This window comes from Mustela putorius, unplaced genomic scaffold, assembly GCF_011764305.1.
Source record: "Mustela putorius furo isolate JIRA1106 unplaced genomic scaffold, ASM1176430v1.1 tig00000129_pilon_pilon_pilon, whole genome shotgun sequence".
Classification (NCBI taxonomy): domain Eukaryota; kingdom Metazoa; phylum Chordata; class Mammalia; order Carnivora; family Mustelidae; genus Mustela; species Mustela putorius.
Window position 1 is genome coordinate 30,268,224 of NW_025421290.1, and position 18,974 is coordinate 30,287,197.

Consider the following 18,974-nt stretch of genomic DNA (forward strand, 5'->3'; position numbering starts at 1 on the left):
TGACTTCTTTCACTCAGCATAATCTCCTCCAGTCCCATCCATGTTGATACGAAAGTTGGGTATCCATTCTTTCTGATGGCTTTGTTATTTTCCATCGTATATACAGACTACATCTTCTCTTACAGCATATACAAAGATAAACTCGAAATGGAAGAAAGACCTCAACGTGAGGCAGAAATCTACCAAAATTCTGGTGGAGAACATAAGCATTAACCTCTTCAACATCGGCCCCAGAAACTTCTTTCAAGATATGTCTCCAAAGGCAAAGGAAACAAAAGCAAAAATGAACTTTTGGGACTCCATCAAGATAAAAAGCTTCTGTACAACAAAGGAAACAGTCAACAAAACAAAGAGGCAGTCCACGGAATGGGAGAAGATATTTGCAAATAACACTACAGACAAAGGGCTGATATCCAAGATCTATAAAGAATTCCTCAAACTCAACACCCAAAAAATAGATAATCATGTCAAAAATGGGCAGAAGACATGGACAGACAGTTTTCCAAAGAAGACATGCAAATAGCTAACAGACATATGTTCATCACTAGCCATCAGGGAAATTCAAATAAATCCAGTTTTTAGGAGTGGTTTTACACAATGTGCTATCAGTTTTTCTTTATTTTTGTGGTGTAATCCCATGTTTGTTTATTTCTCCAGGCATTTTTATAAGAATTTTCAAACACACAGCTAAATTGAAAGTATGCAGGATAGACCCATATACCCATGATCTGCCCCTTCCAATTAACATTTGGCTCTAATTTCCTTATTACATAAATCTATTTTTTTCATACTAGTGCTATAATAAATTACCACAAATTCAGTGGATTAAGGCAACACAAATTTATTATCTTACAAACCTGGAGCTCAGAAAGCAAAAGCAAGTTTCATAAGGCTAAGAATGAAGATGTTGACAGGGCTATGTTCTTCTCATCTGGCTCTCTAGAGACGCCAGGGAAAAACCCATTCCTTTGACTTTTCCAGCTGCTAGTGGTCACCTGCATTCTTCTACTTCAGGTTCAGCACCAAGGTATTTTCAAATCTTTTTCTGACTCTAATCTCTGTTTCCCTTGCCAAATCTCCTTCTCTGACCCTTCTGCTTCATTCTTTCATTTTTTTAAGGACTCTTGTAATAATATTGGACCCAGGATAAGCCAAGATCATCTTCCTATTCTAAGATCCTTGACTTAATGACATCAGCAAAAACCCCATTGCCATGTTATGTAACATTCACAGTTTCACATTATTCTGTTAACTGCGCTATTCAACCACTGTCCCTTCGGCCTTCTATCCACTGATTTTTTTTTTTTTTTTTTCTTTTCTTTTCTTTTTTTTTTTTTTTTTTTTTTTTTTTTTTTTTTTTTTGCCTTTCAAAGTAAATCACAGGGTATTTATTTTTAAGGGTAACTTTCCATTGGGTTCTCAATAAAGAATGTTATTCAGTATCATTACACTTTGTCTAAAGCAGCACATATTTTACATGTTCTTTGTAGTTTTTCAGGATTTGTCTATGTGAATCTCTACACAGTTTTACTGCTCTATGCACATATTTTTATTGATCTACTTAGTGTGTTAACACAGAGTGTCAATTTATGGGTATTTTTAATGTTTGTTTTGACATTTATTTTCTTTTTGCTGTTTTATGTAAATATATACTTTGCAGTTCATATTGAACCCTTCACACAATATTAGTTGACGAATTGAAAAAGAAAATTCATGTTCCAAGAGAGTATTTTATATTTTGGGGCTAGTTTAGCAATAGTGGGGTCATGGAATAAATATATATCCAAAATTATATATACCATCTTTTAATTAAGCAAAGATTTTGTCCCCCAAGGTGAGCTTGTTTCTATAGAGATATGAAATGGTAAATCATTCAATTATTATTTAGATTTCTCAATAATGTGATATCAACTTTGAATTTATTAATTCATATTATAATATCTGTTGAACTAGAATTCACCATCCTCTTACTCAAAATAAAGTAATAAAGTTACATAAGCAGGGGGAGTGGTGGGGAGAGGGAGAAAGAGAAGCAGGTAATAATAATTGATGTATGTTGAGTATTGAATGTGTCAGACACTGTAAATTGTTTAATACTCTCATTCCTATTTTAGAAATAAGGGGGGAAGCATAGATAGCTTGCGTAAAATGTTCATATAGTTACTGCCTGTGAAACTAAGATGGAAGTAATCCTTCTGACCATTGTGCTTGGGGCTCAGAGAGAGGCAGGAACCGAGGAAGGCATCTTATTTAGCATGGAGAGAATAAAGAGAAGCTTTCTAAGAGAGGTAACTTATTCCCTTGTTTGTTTTTTATTTATAAACTACATTGTCATCAAAGATAGTAGTCATGTTTTATATTAGATCTTCAGGTTTAGTTATGTTCTAGTTAAAAGTTTGTACTCTTTTATTAAGCTCTCTCTATTCCTATCACTCCCTCCGCCCAGCCCTTGGAAACCACTTTTCTAGTCTCTGTTTCTGTGAGTTTGATCTCTTCCTTTTCTCCTTCTTTTGTTGGTCTGTTCATTCATTAGTTCATTTGTTCCTTCCTTTCTTCTATCCTTCCCTTTCTTCCTTCTCTCCTTCTCTTTCTTCCTTTATTTTATTTCTCATGTAAGTGATAGTATGTAATTTTACTTTGTCTGGCTTATTTCATCTAGCATATTGCCTTCAAGTTCTGTCCCTGGTGTCACAAATGGCAGGATTTACTTCTTTCTCATGGTTGAATAGTATTCCCCCGTGAATACCTACCCCATTTTCTTTATCCATTCATCTGTTAATGGATCCTGACATTATTTTAGCTATTATGAAGCATTTGATATCTTCTTTTCATTCCCTTTAGATATAAACCCAAAAGTGGTATCTTTGGATTTTATGGTAGTTCCATTTTAAATTTTCCCATGAACCTCCACACTGTTTTCCATAGTAACTGCACCCAGTGGAGGAGTGAACATGTTGAAGTCAGTCAATTGTAGAAATCAGATTAGCATTTTCCATGCCAAGAAAACAGAACAAGAAAAATATTGGGAGCCATGTTTCTCAAGGGGGGATAATTTTGTCCCCTGAGGGCCATTTGGGAATGCCTGGAGACACTGTTAGCCATCACACCATGTGGGGTTGCTGCTGGCTTCCAGTGGGTAGAGGCCAGGAATGCCACTTTGCATCCTGCAATGCACAACAAATCCACAACAGACATTACCTGATCCAAAATATCAGTAGCGCCAAAATCGAGAAACTCTAAACTAAACCATACACAGATGAATGAACAGTGGCAAGTGCAGAAAATAAGTGGTTCTTAGAAAATAGAAAATAGTAGTGCTTAGAAGAGAGGAATAAGGTGTACCGCAGGAAAGAGGGGAGTGGTAAGGCAGCAATGGTCCTCTCCTGAATGATTTTGTGCATTAGTCAGAGGACTCTGAACTTTAGCCTCCAGAGAACTGGGATCAAAGAAAGAATTTTTAATAGTGGGATGACTTAATAAATCTCTATTTCTTGGGAGGAGAGGGTGCTTTATGAGAACAAAATAAGATAATACATATGAAAGCAGTTTATAAAATTCTACATAAATTTTAAGCATTATTATTTCATAGAAGACAGGCTTCATCATTAAAATAGGTTGATATCAAGTGAGATTTATTAGAGTGATAAGAATCACACCACATTTGACAAGCTCATCTGCTGTAATGTAATGCATTGTTACTGTCCCCCTAAATAAGCTCAGTCATATGCTTTTTAATTTCTGTAAAAGTGCCATTTCTTGTTCTCTCCAAAGCTGTTTATATTTCTGAGTCTTGTTATGCACTCACATTACAAATCTGTCAGTCTGCTTAGCCAGCTCTGTTCCCGCACTTTCTCGAGGGTTTATACTGCTTTGACATCTACCTCAGTTACCCATCATGTTGCTGATTCAGGTACACACAACTGCATGGTAGAAAGTGAAATACGGGGATGCCTGGGAGTCTCAGTGGGTTAAGCCGCTGCCTTCAGCTCAGGTCATGATCCCAGGGTCTGGGGATCAAGTCCTGTATCGGGTTCCTTGTCCAGCAGGGAGCCTGCTTCTCTCTCTCTGCCTCTGCCTGCCACTCTGCCTGCTTGTGCTCTCTCTCTGACAAATAAATAAATAAAATCTTAAAAAAAAAGAAAGTGAAGTACATAGAAATCAATGCAGGTTTTTTAAAAAGATTTTTTCCCCCAAATTCTCTTTTCTCTTTCTACTTTTCCCCTTCATCTTCTTTTCCTTCCTTGCTCGTCTCTCTGTCTTTTCTCCAGACCCTGTTTAACGGCAATAGGAAAAGTTAACAGAAAGACTTACCAAAGTCTAACTATGACATCTGATTGTGTTCCATGTAAGGTATAGTCAAAAATGACTTTAAAAATGACTTCTGGGTGCATCTGGGTGGCTTAGTGGGTTGAGCCTCTGCCTTCGGCTCGGGTCATGATCTTAGGGTCCTGGGATCTAGCCCTGCATCAGGTTCCCTGCTCAGTGGGAGCCCGTCCCCTCCCCCTCTCCCCCGCTGCCGCCTGCCTCTCTGCCTACTTGTAATCTCTGTCAAATAAATAAATAAAATCTTTTTAAAAAATGTCCTCTTGCAGAAATCCTCTAAGGTATGCCCAATGATCTTGCCTCTTGGGATTTACAACTTTGTGAAATTGTCTCCCATTTTATAATTTGCTACTGATCAATACAATATGACAATACTGAAGGAATGTCACTTCTGTAATTAGGTTACAAGAGATGGTGACTTCTGTCTTGCTGATAGACTCTCTCTCTCTTTGTTGCTGGTTTTGATAGAACAAGCTGCCATGTGGGAGAGGTCCACGTGCCAAGGACTTGGGGGCAGACTCCAGTCATTAGCCAACTTAGAATGAAGGCCCTTCGTCTGACAAGCCTGAAGAGTCTGAGGAGCTGCCAATAGCCGCATGAGTTCCCTTGGAAATGGAACCTTCTATAATGGAACCTTTGGAACAGACCCCGGTCTCAGCATACACTTTGATTGTTGGCTCAGAGAGATTGTGGTAGAGGACCAGCAAAGCCATGTGCAACTTCTGGACTCACAGAAACTATGAGATAATAAACGCGTGCTGTTTCAAACTATTGATGTGGTAATCTGTTACACCGCAATTGGGAAGTAACTAGACTTTCATTTTGAAAGTTTAGATTCTTTCTGAAAAGAAATTATCTTCTGGGCCCCTGGGTGGCTTAGTGGGTTAAAGTCTCTGCCTTCCGCTCAGGTCATGATCCCAGGGTGCTGGGATCGAGCCCTGCATCAGGCTCTCTGCTCACTGGGGAGCCTGTTTCCCACCCCTTTCTCTCTGCCTGACTCTCTGTCTACTTGTGATCTCTGTCTGTCAAATAAATAAATAAAATCTTACAAAAAAACCTTATCTTCCTCATCAACTGATAGGTGCCAAGGACACAAAGATGAAAGAGGTATGGACTTCAAAGGACAAAATCCCAAAGCAGCTTTGTTTCATTGTGACATAAATGAATTTAATGAAAGTAAGATACTTTATAAATATACAGTTATATCTGACATTCTGGAATGTAAGTGAAATTAAAAATGAATTGTTTTTTTCCTCCCATGGACATCCACCTTTGGATCTTTAACCATATAGAAATAATGATAAAATTTTGGACCTAAGTGTTGACACAACTTGTATTAGTTTGGGTAATAATAACAATTGTAATAAATAAATAACAATTGCAATAAATAAAAACAAACCCACAGCTTACTCAGTAGCCATTTAGCTCATTCACATAAAGTTTAAAATGCTCAGTTCTGATCTACACGAATTTTTCTTACCAATGTACATTGGAATTCCCGAGTTTTTCAATCTTTTTTTTTTTTTAAGATTTTATTTATTTATTTGACAGAGAGAGATCACAGGTAGGCAGAGAGGCAGCAGAGAGAGAGAGAGGGAAGCAGGCTCCCTGCTGAGCAGAGAGCCTGATGCGGGGCTTGATCCCAAGATTCTGAGATCATGCCAAAGGCAGCGGCTTAACCCACTGAGCCACCCAGGCACCCCCTGAGTTTTTCAATCTTAAATCTCTACCATTTTCAATTCATTTCTGAACTTTCCAAAAAAGGGAGAAATGGGTAGACCATTGCTCATGAGAAGATTTTGTGAGCAGTGTCAGGAATTGGTTTACATAATTTCTGCCAACATGCCTCTGACTGTAAACAAGCATTGTCATGCCTAATGTCAGGGAGACTGCGGAACACAGTCTAGCTGAGTCCTGTAGGTAGTTTAAATGGATATGGTGACCAGCAAATCAAGCCAGACTCTAGCACATAGTCTGACTCTTTCAAAATGAGAAAATGGAGATTTAAGGAGAGGTTGATGATGCTGACACCACAAAAGCAATTGTAGACATAGGACTAGAACAAGTCCCTCTAACTTCTTGTTTGCCACATTTACTGTGAGTTATTCTATTTTTTTAAAGGAGAATATACGGAGCTTTCAAAGAATTAAGTTATTAAAAATTTTGGTAAACTATTAAAGGTTTTTGCAAAGATTCAAATATGTGATTAATCAACATGTAATTACTTAGTATGCCAGTTTAAGAGAAGTACACCATGGGTCTCTGTTTATGTTGAAAGGGCAAATAAAATATAACATTTCTCTAAAGTTACAATAATGAAAATTAATTAGTGAAAGTGTAATTCAATTGCAAGAAAATATTTGGGGTATATGTAGGTTTACTAGGTGCATCACTTTAATTAGAAATATGTAATTTCATTATCATTTATTTTAACTAAATTTAAATTTCATACCATTAGATCAACAGCACCTAAAAGAAAAAGGAATGACATTGTATCCCAAATGAGTTGTACAGATTCTAACATTCATTAACCTTTTACCTAAATGAGCTATTTCAGAAAGGTCTATGTGACCATGGGGTTAGGGAATTTAGTTAGTTAGAACTTTCCAAATGGAATCATGCCGCTTCTAAGTCTTAGACACTCCATTCTGCTTTCGTGCTAACACCAACCAGTTCCCAAAACCTTAGTTTAACTAGTTCATGAAGTGTATTTTTTCCTTTAGACTCACCTAAACTCAAAAATACTCTCAAGTGTGCCACATTGGGATCCCTGCTCCATGGAGAGCCTGCTTCTCCATCTCCCTCTGCCTGCTGCCTCCCTTGCTTGTGCTCTGTCATACTCTGTCTGTCAAACAAATTAATAAAATCTTTAAAAAAAAATACACTCAAGTGTATTTTTTTTCTTTAGACTCACCTAAACTCTGATGTATTTTTAATCAGATTTTCTAACAATGACATTAAAATATCTTGTTTACTAGTTTTCTAACTGGAATGAGGTTTCTGTCTCTTTTAACTAAAACGGGCTCATCACAATAAATTTTGAATTAGAATCACCTGGAAAGTCTTTATTTGTGATTTTTTAACAACTGCTTTTAACCACAGAAATGAAAATACACTATCCTTACCATTCATCATGTCACAGGACACATATGTGACAGCACATTGTGATAAATTGAAGATTCAGTCATCCAGATACCTTGACCCTGCTCTGCTAGTACTTTATAACTATGTAAAAATAAGAATTGGTAAGTTGGGTAGGTGCAGTTATGTGTCGTGGTTTTGCAAATCTGATAATGTATGATGGACCCAAATTCAAGGGCTCCCATTTAGAATGCCAAAGTCCCAGAGGGAGGCAGACATTTGTTGTTATAGCCACTGCCTTAATCAGATTTAGGCAGTATTCTGGTGAAATGTTTAGTGAAGGACAGGATTGGTCTCAGAGAGAGTTATAAAAGTGTAATGGAACTCATTCTGCTTTAGAAAACAGAAAAGATAAACTAGAGATATGGTATGAGCTGCTTTTTAAAAAATTGATGCTCTATAGGAGAAATCATATGTTCATCTTTTTTTTTTAAAGATATTTATTTATTTGGCAGATAGATCACAAGTAGGCAGAGAGGCAGGCAGAAACAGAGGGGGGAGCAGGCTCCCTGCTGAGCAGAGAGCCCAACAGCAGGGCTTGATCCCAGGACCCTAAGATCATGGCCTGAGCCAAAGGCAAAGGCTTAGCCCACTGAGCCACCGAGGCGTCCCACATATGTTCATCTTAAAGTTGATCATGTAAGGATCAGAACTGTAACTGGAGACCAAATATTTTCCATATAATTCACATACACACATGCACACACACATACACACACCCCAGAAAGTATTGGCTGCATGATGTTGTTTTAACTTCCCTAGAGCACTTCATTTGTAATGGCTATTTATAAGGTCCTGTGATGAATTGGAATTGACTCATTTATATAGAATGTTTTGACCTTCTTGGTGAGAGCTACTATTTCAAATCAAATGATTATTATTAGCAGGGTTGAGCACTGAACAAATAAAAGACAAGTTTTGTCATTTTATGAGGGAAGAACGTCAGAAACTTCTTCTAAGATGGAATTTACCTAATTGGTATTTTGCTTACTTCTCAAAGGCAACAGCAGAGATGGTTCAAGAAAACTGAAACTTCAAATATCTGGTCCTGTGAATTTGGGTAAAGTAATCAGTTTTATGTAATAATTGTTTAGGAAAACTACAACTAACCTTATTCTCACCTCATGGCTATTCATTCTCAGAGTGTCCTGGAACTTTTTTCAGGCCTGGACATTCTAAGTTTGAATTTGGTTACCGAATGTAAGTGGAGATACCAGAAACATCTGTGATCCATACTTACCAACAATTTGTCACCACCTTCCTACCCAGTTCTTTGATCCCTTGGATCAAGTACCTGCATTTTCTAGCTTAATATATTTGTAACTGTTACAGTAGGTTCCTTACTTTTATTATTATTATTATTACTTGGAAATTTAATTCTGATAACTTGCCAGCTTTTTTGGCTCTCTAACTTGGACTCACCATTATAAAAGCATTATATCACATGGTTGGTGACAAACAAAACAATAGTTATCAACTTACATTCAGTTAGTTAAAGGAAAAATGCTAGAAATTTGGTGAAATTCAACAGGTTTCTAATTATTAAAGTTCTTGGTTGTGTTCTTTTCCCTCATTTTTTGTCTAACTATATTAAGCTCCATGTTGTCATCAGAGTTCATTCCCTCTTTAAAAAAAAAATATTTTACTTATCTATGAGAGAGAGACAGACAGACAGCATGTGAGAGCAGGAGAGGGCCCAAGGGAGAAGGAGAGAAGCTCAAGCAGACTCCCTGCTGAGAAAGTGTTGGGTTCCATCTCATGACTCTGAAATCATAACCTGAGTGGAAACCAAAAGTCAGATGCTTAACTGACTGAGCCAACAAGGCTCATTAAAAACAACAACAACATTTTTTTTTTTTAATTTAAAAATTTTAAAAGAAATGTCTATGTTCAACATAGGGTTCAAATTCACTACCCTGAGATCAAGTCACATACTCTGCTGACTGAACCAGCCAGGTGTCTCAGGTTTATTCCTCTTAAAATCAACATATGCCAAAATTGTCTACCATTATAAATCTTTCAGGTGATTTCATAAATTTAGATACCCCTATTATTTCATTATAATTGAAAGCAGAATAAGGAAGCAGGTACAGTGAATTATAACAATTTTAAGGAAATATTAATGAATTAAATGCATACTAAAAGCAAAATATTGGAAGAGTCAAAAATGACAAAATTTAAAAAGGGAGACATGTAAAAAAGATAGACGTTAAGGGAAATAACAGCAGCAATAAACCACACGAGAATTCTAAGACCTCTATCATTTTACAAACAGTCAAGCTGTATGGAACAAATGAGAGATCAGTTGATGGTAAGATGGGAGCTTTCTGGAGCAGTTCTTTTTTTTTTTTTTTTTTAAGATTTTATTTATTTATTTGAGAGAGAGACAGTGAGAGAGAGTATGAGCTAGGAGAAGGTCAGAGGGAGAAGCAGACTCCTCATGGAGCGGGGAGCCCGATGCAGGACTCGATTCCGGGACTCTGGGATCATGACCTGAGCCAAAGGCAGTCGTCCAACCAACTGAGCCACCCAGGCATCCCTCTGGAGCAGTTCTAAATCCCATTACGTATATGGCTTAATAGTTTGAGTGAGTCCTTGACAGTGTTCAAAGGAAGAAAATGTATCTGAAATAGAGACTAGACAAAGGTATGTAATACCATAAAATCTCCTTGGGGTGAGTAATCTAGTAATTTTTGCTGAGAGTATGAGGAAAATGTTAGTTTAATGGTTTACCAACAAATCTAGTGATTTTTTTTTTCTAAATACTATGATTTGGTGGATTTCCAACTAGCTCAACCATGTGGGTGTCAAACTATATTAATGTTAAAATGGTAGACACGAGAAAATGAAATGAGAGATAAACCTGTTCATAGACTTTAGAGATGAATACAAGACTCAAAGTGGACCATAAGGTAATATTTGTAGAAGTCAGGGGAATAAAGTTAATATATTTTATACAAGGTTGGTTATTTTTTTGCATGTATTGATAATTGGTCATTGGATGGTTTAAGTTATGCCATAGAAATAAAGCCACATATTTTAGACGCTTAAAGTTAAAATGTTGAAAACTCTCAAGGAAAAAAAAAAAAAGAAAAGATTGAAAATCCTCTATCTTCTTATATGCTCACCTTGGGTTGATGAGGGACTCTGATCCATGTCTTATTCATAGACTAGCTAATAAAGACTAGCATGTTACTGATCAAAATATCACCAATGGCTGTGGTGGAGGAAAGGCAGATGGAGAATCACAGAATTTTTCAATCATTTCTGTTCTTAAATGATACATGGTTTTACTTCTCTTCTTATTTCATTGACCGAAACAAGCACATGACCATTTGAAGAGAGCAAAAAAGCCTAATTGTACCCTGTGTCCAGAAGGAGGAAAAACAGAAATATTAGTGATAACCATGAATAAGTACCCTTTGGATCTGATGGCTTGGACTGATAAACATGTGACTGATGTTATTGAAAGAAGTATTATCAATGTTATTAAAAATGTATATTTGTGTGTCATATATATGCATGTATACATATACATGTGTGTATATACCATACATTATAATTAACAATTATATACATGATAATCAATATTATACACATACACACACACACAACACACACACACAAGATAACAAGGTAGAAGGTTTATAGCAAAATACAAATTTAATTTCTTTGTCCACAAGGTCCTTCTAGCTCATTAAAGAAGGATGTTTAAAAAATTAAAATAATTAATTTCTAATGGAGCATTTTAATACTCTGTGTCTCATCCATAAGCTGAGAATATTTCTTAAAAAAGATTAATTATTTAAGATGGAATTGAATAAAACTTAGAAGAGAAAACCAGAATGAATTTATATTGTTTATAAATGGTGTCACTTAGCTGATATAAAGGAATTTCCAGGTTCTCTTTGAGCTGTGTAAAATAATGCTACATTGTTATACACCAGTTTTCTTTGAGGAGAACATATGGATCTAAGGATAAAAGCACAGAACTATCTTACATGATTTATGATGTTCTCTGCTTACCCAAGGCTCATTCTTGTTCTCTCATTCCCCTTTCATAATATAAGTTGGTCCTTTCCCAAGTATTTTAAGATGATATTCATTTTATACCTGTCCCAGTGAAGTTACAAAAATTCTTCACATTTGTTTTCAGAGAATCTGTTCAAATCACAGATTTATTGCTCCCTACATGGCTAAATGCCAAGCTGAACCATGTCAGTAATGATAATGGCAGTTAAGTATGGGGTGGGATAAGAAAACTAAAATAGGAAACAAAATAATTCTTCTGTTCTGCCTTTGAAGTTTTCCTCAAACACATTTATGGATAGAATTAAATTAAACAAATTCATAATTAAATAGTGAAATGCTGCCGGTAAACTTTTAAAAGTTTAAAAATAACTACCCTCCGCCACTTTTGATGGCTTTAGCTTATGGAATCACATGGGAAAATTAGAGTTCTCAATTCGGTATACGCAATAATCATCAGCTAAGGTCAAGGGATATGTATTGCCTGCATAAAGATAACACTTTATAAAGAATAACACTGCATAAAGAATAACACTTTATTCAGAAATTTTAAGGTTTATGCTAATACAACTGTATTGTGAGTTCATTAAACCAAAAAATAATGACTTAAAGTATAGTTCCTATAAATTTTAAATGTATAATGTACATATTACCAAAAAATAATGACTTAAAGTATAGTTCCTATAAATTTTAAATGTATAATGTACATATTATTTATATTGTTTGTTAGATTTTCTTATGCTGAAAAAGACAATTAGCCCTCTGAAAAACGGTTCTGAAATTACCTTTTATTTGTTGAGATGAATGTTTCAATATCTTTGAATGTCTTTGTTTCTGCTGAATGACATCATGGAAAATGACCATTAACAGAGATGGAAACTAATGATTATTTTTCCTTTTTTTTTCTTTTAAAAGATTTTATTTATTTGACAGACAGAGATCACAAGTAGGTGGAGAGAGAGAGAAAGAGAGAGAAGGATGTAGGCTCCCCGCTGAGCAGAGAACCCGATGCAGGGCTTGATCCCAGAATATTGGGATCATGTCCCAAACCGAAGGCAGAGGCTTTAACCCACTGAACCACCTAGGCACCCCTTTCTTTTATTTTCTATTGGGAATATATATCATTGGATTAGGCAATAAATGTTTTCTATACGATTGTAAAATATAGATCCCTTAATTTTTCTGTTAGCAAATGCAAAACTATGGGGAGAAAAAAGCAAAAAACAACAACCCTGCTATCTTTAAGACTATTATACCACTGGGAGAAAAAACTCCAGAGATGTCTATACCAGAAAAGTCTAGTTCCACTCTTGAGGTGCCTGGATGGCTCAATCGGTTGAGTGTTGGTCTTCAGCTCTGGGTCATGAACCCAGAGCCCCAGATCAAGCCCTTCATTGGTCTTCCTGCTTATTGGGGGGGGGGGTCTGCTTCTCCCTCTGCTCCTCACCCCACTCATGCTTTCTCTCTCTCTCAAATAAATAAATAAAATCTTCACAAAATTAAAAAAAAAGATATTTTGCTATATAAACAAATACCAGAAGGTATGATCATTGGTATAAGAATGTTAGAACTGATTTTTTTTAATTGTTGAAATCATGTTCCAGTTATGTTAACTACTAAAAAGTATTCTACATGATTCTCTGATCTTATATGAAAGTATTTAAGAAGCTGGTGCACTGAACAGTACAGTTGAGGTCTAGTCTTAGAATCCCATTGACTTCAGACCCTACTTCTATATAGAGGTTTGTGTTGCCTGATCTACTGAAAAGTTTAGCTTCACTCTGCCCCTAGGAGCCTATTGAATCCACCTCTATGAGACTAAAAACAAAACAAAACAAACAAACAAACAAATTAAAAAAAAAGAAAAAAACAAAAACAAAAACAAACAAACAAACAAAAAACCAAAAACCCTCCACTGAACACTCAGGAAATAATGCTGGGATATTTCCCAGACCATGAGAATAGACAGTGCAAGTGCAAAGTTAACATTTGCTCATTTTGTTTGCGTTCCACTGAATGATCAGCTTGACCATTCTGTGTGTCCTCATGATCTGAAGTTTTTCCAGGTACCACTAACCCTTTTTAATCTCATTGTCCCCATCAGGGATTCTAACAGATTGCATTTCCCTCCTTGTATTTCTGTTAATATTCCACATTATATTCACTCCCCACATTAGACTCATTTGTTGCATAAATAAATAAACATATTGACTGCTAATTATACTTTTTAAAAATTTTTTATTATTTTATTTTTGTTTTTTGCTAATCATATTCTTATATGGCCTAGACTTTTGTTTAGAGATAATGAGAAGGAACTCCTTACATATCATCATCTACTATAAAAAGACTTCTAAGTGTATGGTCATCTGCTATGCTGCATAGAAAACTAATAAATGTCTCATTCCCTGATTCCAGACTATTGTCAAGAAATTAAATGTAATTTTCTTGCAACTAGCAAACCTTAACTAGTTAATGTTGCTTTTATGTTATAGACTCAGACTAGCTGATTTTATGAAATATTGGACACTACTAAGAGAAGACACTTTACTACTGTATACTCATACCATATGTGAGATGTTACAAAAATGTTCCTTTTTTTTCCTTATGTTTACTATATATGTGTCAGCCTAATAGCAGGAGAGAGTAAACAGACTCATCTTGTAATATTGTTTCAGGGACAAAATTAAAAGTGCAATATAAGCACTATGCAGAAATTCCCTTGTAGGGGCTGCAGTACTTCCATTTATGTCTATGTGTTTGTCATGGTTTAAATTAGCACATTAATAGCAATACTTTCTACAGAAGACCCTATAATTAGGAAATAGGAAAGTTTGCATAAAATGCTAAAGGGGCACATCTTGACATGCAGTTTACCTCCTTGCTGAATTTTATTTAAACTCAATTTTTTTTCTAACACATTTTTTCCTTTTCTCATCTCACTTTTACAGATAACTAGCTGCATAGCACCTCAAAGTGTTGCTCTGGCATCTTTGCCACAAAATTCTTGTTTTCAAGTCGCTCTGCAATTCTTTGCGTTCAGTGACTTTAACTAGAATTCCTTCTTAGAATCAGAATCCTTTTCCTCCATGCTGTGCTCCCTTCCCAAATGGATTATTTGTATTCCCCTAAAGGGTTTACCAGGTTTTAAAAAGTAAAGAGTCAGTAATATTTTTTTTCTCACGAGAAATTCAGTTTCTTTGGGCATATGTTTTATACCTTAACAAGGTCTTACCCATATGTAATCAAATAATGTTGTTAGCACCTCTCAGTTTGCTTTGATTACAGTTCAGTATTGAAAATAAAACTTATTGGGATATGTGGTTGATACAGTTGGTTAAGTATCCAACTTTTGGTTTCAGCTCAGGTCCTGATCTCAGAATCATGAGATTGAGACCCACATGGACCTCCTTGGTCAACCTGGAATATGCTTGAGACCCTCTCTCTCCCTCTACTCCTTTCTCCAACCTCTCCCCTACCACCATGCTCTCTCTCGTTTTCTCTAAAATAAATATTTTTTTAAACGAGAGAAGAAAATTTATTAATATAGTTATCTAACTTTATATGGGAGATTTTGCTGATGTGTATAAATTAAAGATTTTGAGAGCTGGCGATGGTCCTGGATTATGTGGGTGGACGCAATGTAACCCCATTTCCTTCTTGATTAGAAGGAAACGGGATGAGTCAGACTCTTGTTGGGACAGAAGTCAGAGAGGAGAAAAGATGCCAGGCTCCTGGCTTTGAAAGTGAAGGGATGCTATGAGCCAAAGAAAGGAGTCATCCTCTAGAAGCTAGAAAAGGTGAGGAAAAGGATTCTTCTCTGGAGTAGCTCAAAGGAATGCAAGCCTTTGAAGCCATTTTAGACTTTTGACCTCCAGAACTGTGGAGAAACTGTACTAGAATAAATGTGTATCCTAAGCCACTAAACTTGGTGTCATTTGTTACAGCAGCAATAGGAAACTCATGCAGTTTATGAAAGAATGCTAAAAATAAAAAGTTTAGAAACCAAAGAATCCGAACGATTTCCACAGTCTGAGAAACCCAAGGTGGCCAGATAGTTCTTTTGTGAAGGGTGTTAGTACTTTTGCCTTTAGGCATAGGCAATAACCCATTTTCTTTCTGAAAGGAAATGTATCTCATTTATGATTCCTTTCTTAAAGGAAATGTATCTTATTATGATTCAGGGAAGGCACAGCAGCTCATCACCGAAATTTAAGGTCTACGGATCTCTGTCTAGGGCAAATTTCTTTACGTTTCAGTAACTGTGACACTGAAAGATGATTTGGATCTAGATAGGTGGACATTGAATATTTTGCCAGAAGCCTAAACCAAAACCTCATGGGGATGGTCATTTTGGATTTCTGTGGTGACCTCCCAACTGTAAGGTTTTGTTCTGTAGAGATAAACATGTACAACCAGAGTTGCATCCAGTCAAAACTCTTCTACCTGACTCAGCACACCAAAGACATTGCTCCCCACTGAGAAACAGCAACAGCAAGAGCTACAACAAAATTCAAGTTTGAGGTCTAACCAAAGAAGGCCAATTTTAGAAAGTCTGCAGAAAGTTCATTAATAGATACTCTCCTAATCTAGGTAGTAGAATGAAGATAATGTGCTTTGTTTAAGTGTAGCAGACAATAGTTTCATAACCCCATCTGTTTCCCCCAAGGAAGGAAAATAAATTGCAGTAGGAAGTCAAAGGGTCTCAAAATTCCCCTTTTATTCTGGCAAATATGTGATTTTTTCCAAACCCTGCTTGCACATCTCCATGTATGGAGATATGCAACCTTGCCTTTGATGAAATGCTTGATTTCAGTCAGAGCTGAAATCTTCCATCCTATATGCCACAACCTGTGCTTACCCTATTGAAGATGCTGCCCTTGGCAACACGACCACAATAATTTACAAATGTAAAAATCCCTGTGCTTAGGGTGTGTATCAGAGCAGAGTTCCTTCCAGCAGCCTTCACATCCCAGTTTTGCTCTGGTTTTTCTATCATAAAGTTGAGCTCAATGTTAAAAAAATCTGTTATATGTTCCCTTTCGAATGTTTACTGGGGAGAAGGAATCTAAGAACACAATAAATGAATTAAATGACCAAATCCTATTTCAAGCACAAATAAATTTTATGAAAACATGATTCCATGTCCATGATAATTCAAAATTGTTGTTTCTCCAAGTCACTGTGAATAATTGCTTAGTGAGGAGTAATTTTTATTACCTATTAAAATGTGCTTTGAAGGATCTTCATATAAGTTTTGACTAAGAAGCACGTTTATCCTTTCAATAGAAAGCAAGGAAAAAACAACAACAACAAAAACAACAACAACAACAAAAACATGACCTACAAATATTAAGAAAGAAAAGGTTTATGGTATGGACACTTAACATAGAAAAAATAGCAATGTTATTTCAAGACCATAATCCCTGGAATATTTTAGCTGTTGATTCATAAATTAAAAAAGTTAGGTGCCATTCTTTTCTGATCCTGTTCTGTCAGAATTGTCATTAAATGAACTCAATAAAGTACTGTAATGTATGTGACCCTCTCTTCCCATGTTTTAATAAAAGGGAATGAGAAGAGGTGGCCTCTGAAAGTTCTCTAGCATTAGAGACTTCTTACTCTATTGCAAAGAGAAAATCTTTCCTGTTTCATTCCTGATATGCTTGTGTCTTTATTGTTTCTGCATCGGGAGCACTTCTGGTCTAGGTAGTTTTCGTATTTAGTAACTGTTCCTAGGTTTTACCTCCTCCCACTTGCCTTCCCCAAATGTGAAATCATTTTTTTTAAAATATTTTATTTATTTATTTGACAGAGAGAGATCACAAGTAGACAGAGAGGCAGGCAGAGAGAGAGAGAGAGGGAAGCAGGCTCCCCGCCAAGCAGAGAGCCCGATGCGGGACTTGATCCCAGGACCCTGAGATCACGACCCGAGCCGAAGGCAGTGGCTCAACCCACTGAGCCACCCAGGCGCCCCCCAAATGTGAAATCAAATCAAATCTGGAATTTAGTAAAGTCAGGGCAGAACATGAAACACTTCTCAACTCATTTTGAAAATTTTATCATGTTCAGTTACTTGGAAAGAATAAATATACAATGATACTTTGGGTGCCATTCAGTAAATAAGATGAATTCTGTATGGTCCCAAGGGTGTTACCAATGGATAACTGTCTGTGTTCATGGACAGTAGTCTAGGAAGCTGTTTAATTTAGGCTGAGTTTTGTTCACCCAAGACTGAGGTGTATATTTTGAGAATTGTTTGGTTATGCTTTAGTCAGAAATCTTGCTTTATAAATTCTAGTAAACTAACTTACCTGACACAGTTTAAGTTTAGTTTGGTGACAAACATATATGTTGACATAATTTTAGTATCTTTTAACTGATTATTAGTATTATTTTAAGAAAACCATAAACTCACACCAGTATGCTCATTTGGTTTTAGATGAATGGGCAAAAACAACTGAGTGCAGGAATTATGGTCTTTCTAGCAACTGGTGCTGAACCAAAAGAATATCTTTAGGGAGGAAAAATAAATTAACTTCTAGACTTTCAGTTTCCAATTCTGCGTGTATGGAAAGTCACAGCTCCTTCCTAACTAACTGACTGACTCAATAAATAAATAAAAACATGATAGACATTATCTGTATATACTAGCTAGTCAGCTTACTAACTAGTATATTACCAAAAATAATATATATATACAAACTAAAGAGAAGACAAATATTAGAAAAGCCATTTGAGGCTTGAAGGACCTAACATCTCACTAATGTTTATTTTGTTTTCAAGCTAACAAAGTGCTCTTGATGTCAGTGTTTCTGTGTTTTGATGTTAGGTAGAGGGTGAATAAATGTATGAATTTATTGTGAAAGTGGAAGGATATTAATAAAATACAACGAATTAGAATGAGTCACGATCTTTGTTCATAATGTACTCTCCTAACAGGTCTAGGGTGGTTTTCTGTCTCTTTCATAAACACCTGTGAGTTCATCACTGATAATGAGAGCTTCAGTATTTGCAAATTGCTTATATCTACCTCTATGTTCCCATCCTATCTCTCTGCCTTTCACAACTGATACATTTTTAATTACATTCATAATTCTCCTGCATTTGCTTAATACAGTTTTTACATGAGTATATTACTCACACATACTCACGCATTATTTAGTTTTTGATGTTTTAAAATTTATAAAAAAAAAAAAGATGAACATATTATAAATAATGTTTAGGTCTACAATTCACCCATTCCGTATTACATTGTCATGATTCATACATATCATGTTATGCAGTTATAGTTCACTGTAGTTCATTTATTGTCTTGTCTGTGTATTTCATTGCTTTAACACAAGGTTTCTCAACGTTGGCAGAGCAACTGATATTTTGGACCGGATAACTCTTTGCTATGGGGGGCTTTCCTGCAGCAAGGTAAGATGTTGAGCAGTGTCCTTGACCTCTGCTCACTAGATGCTAGTAGCATACCCTCCAGT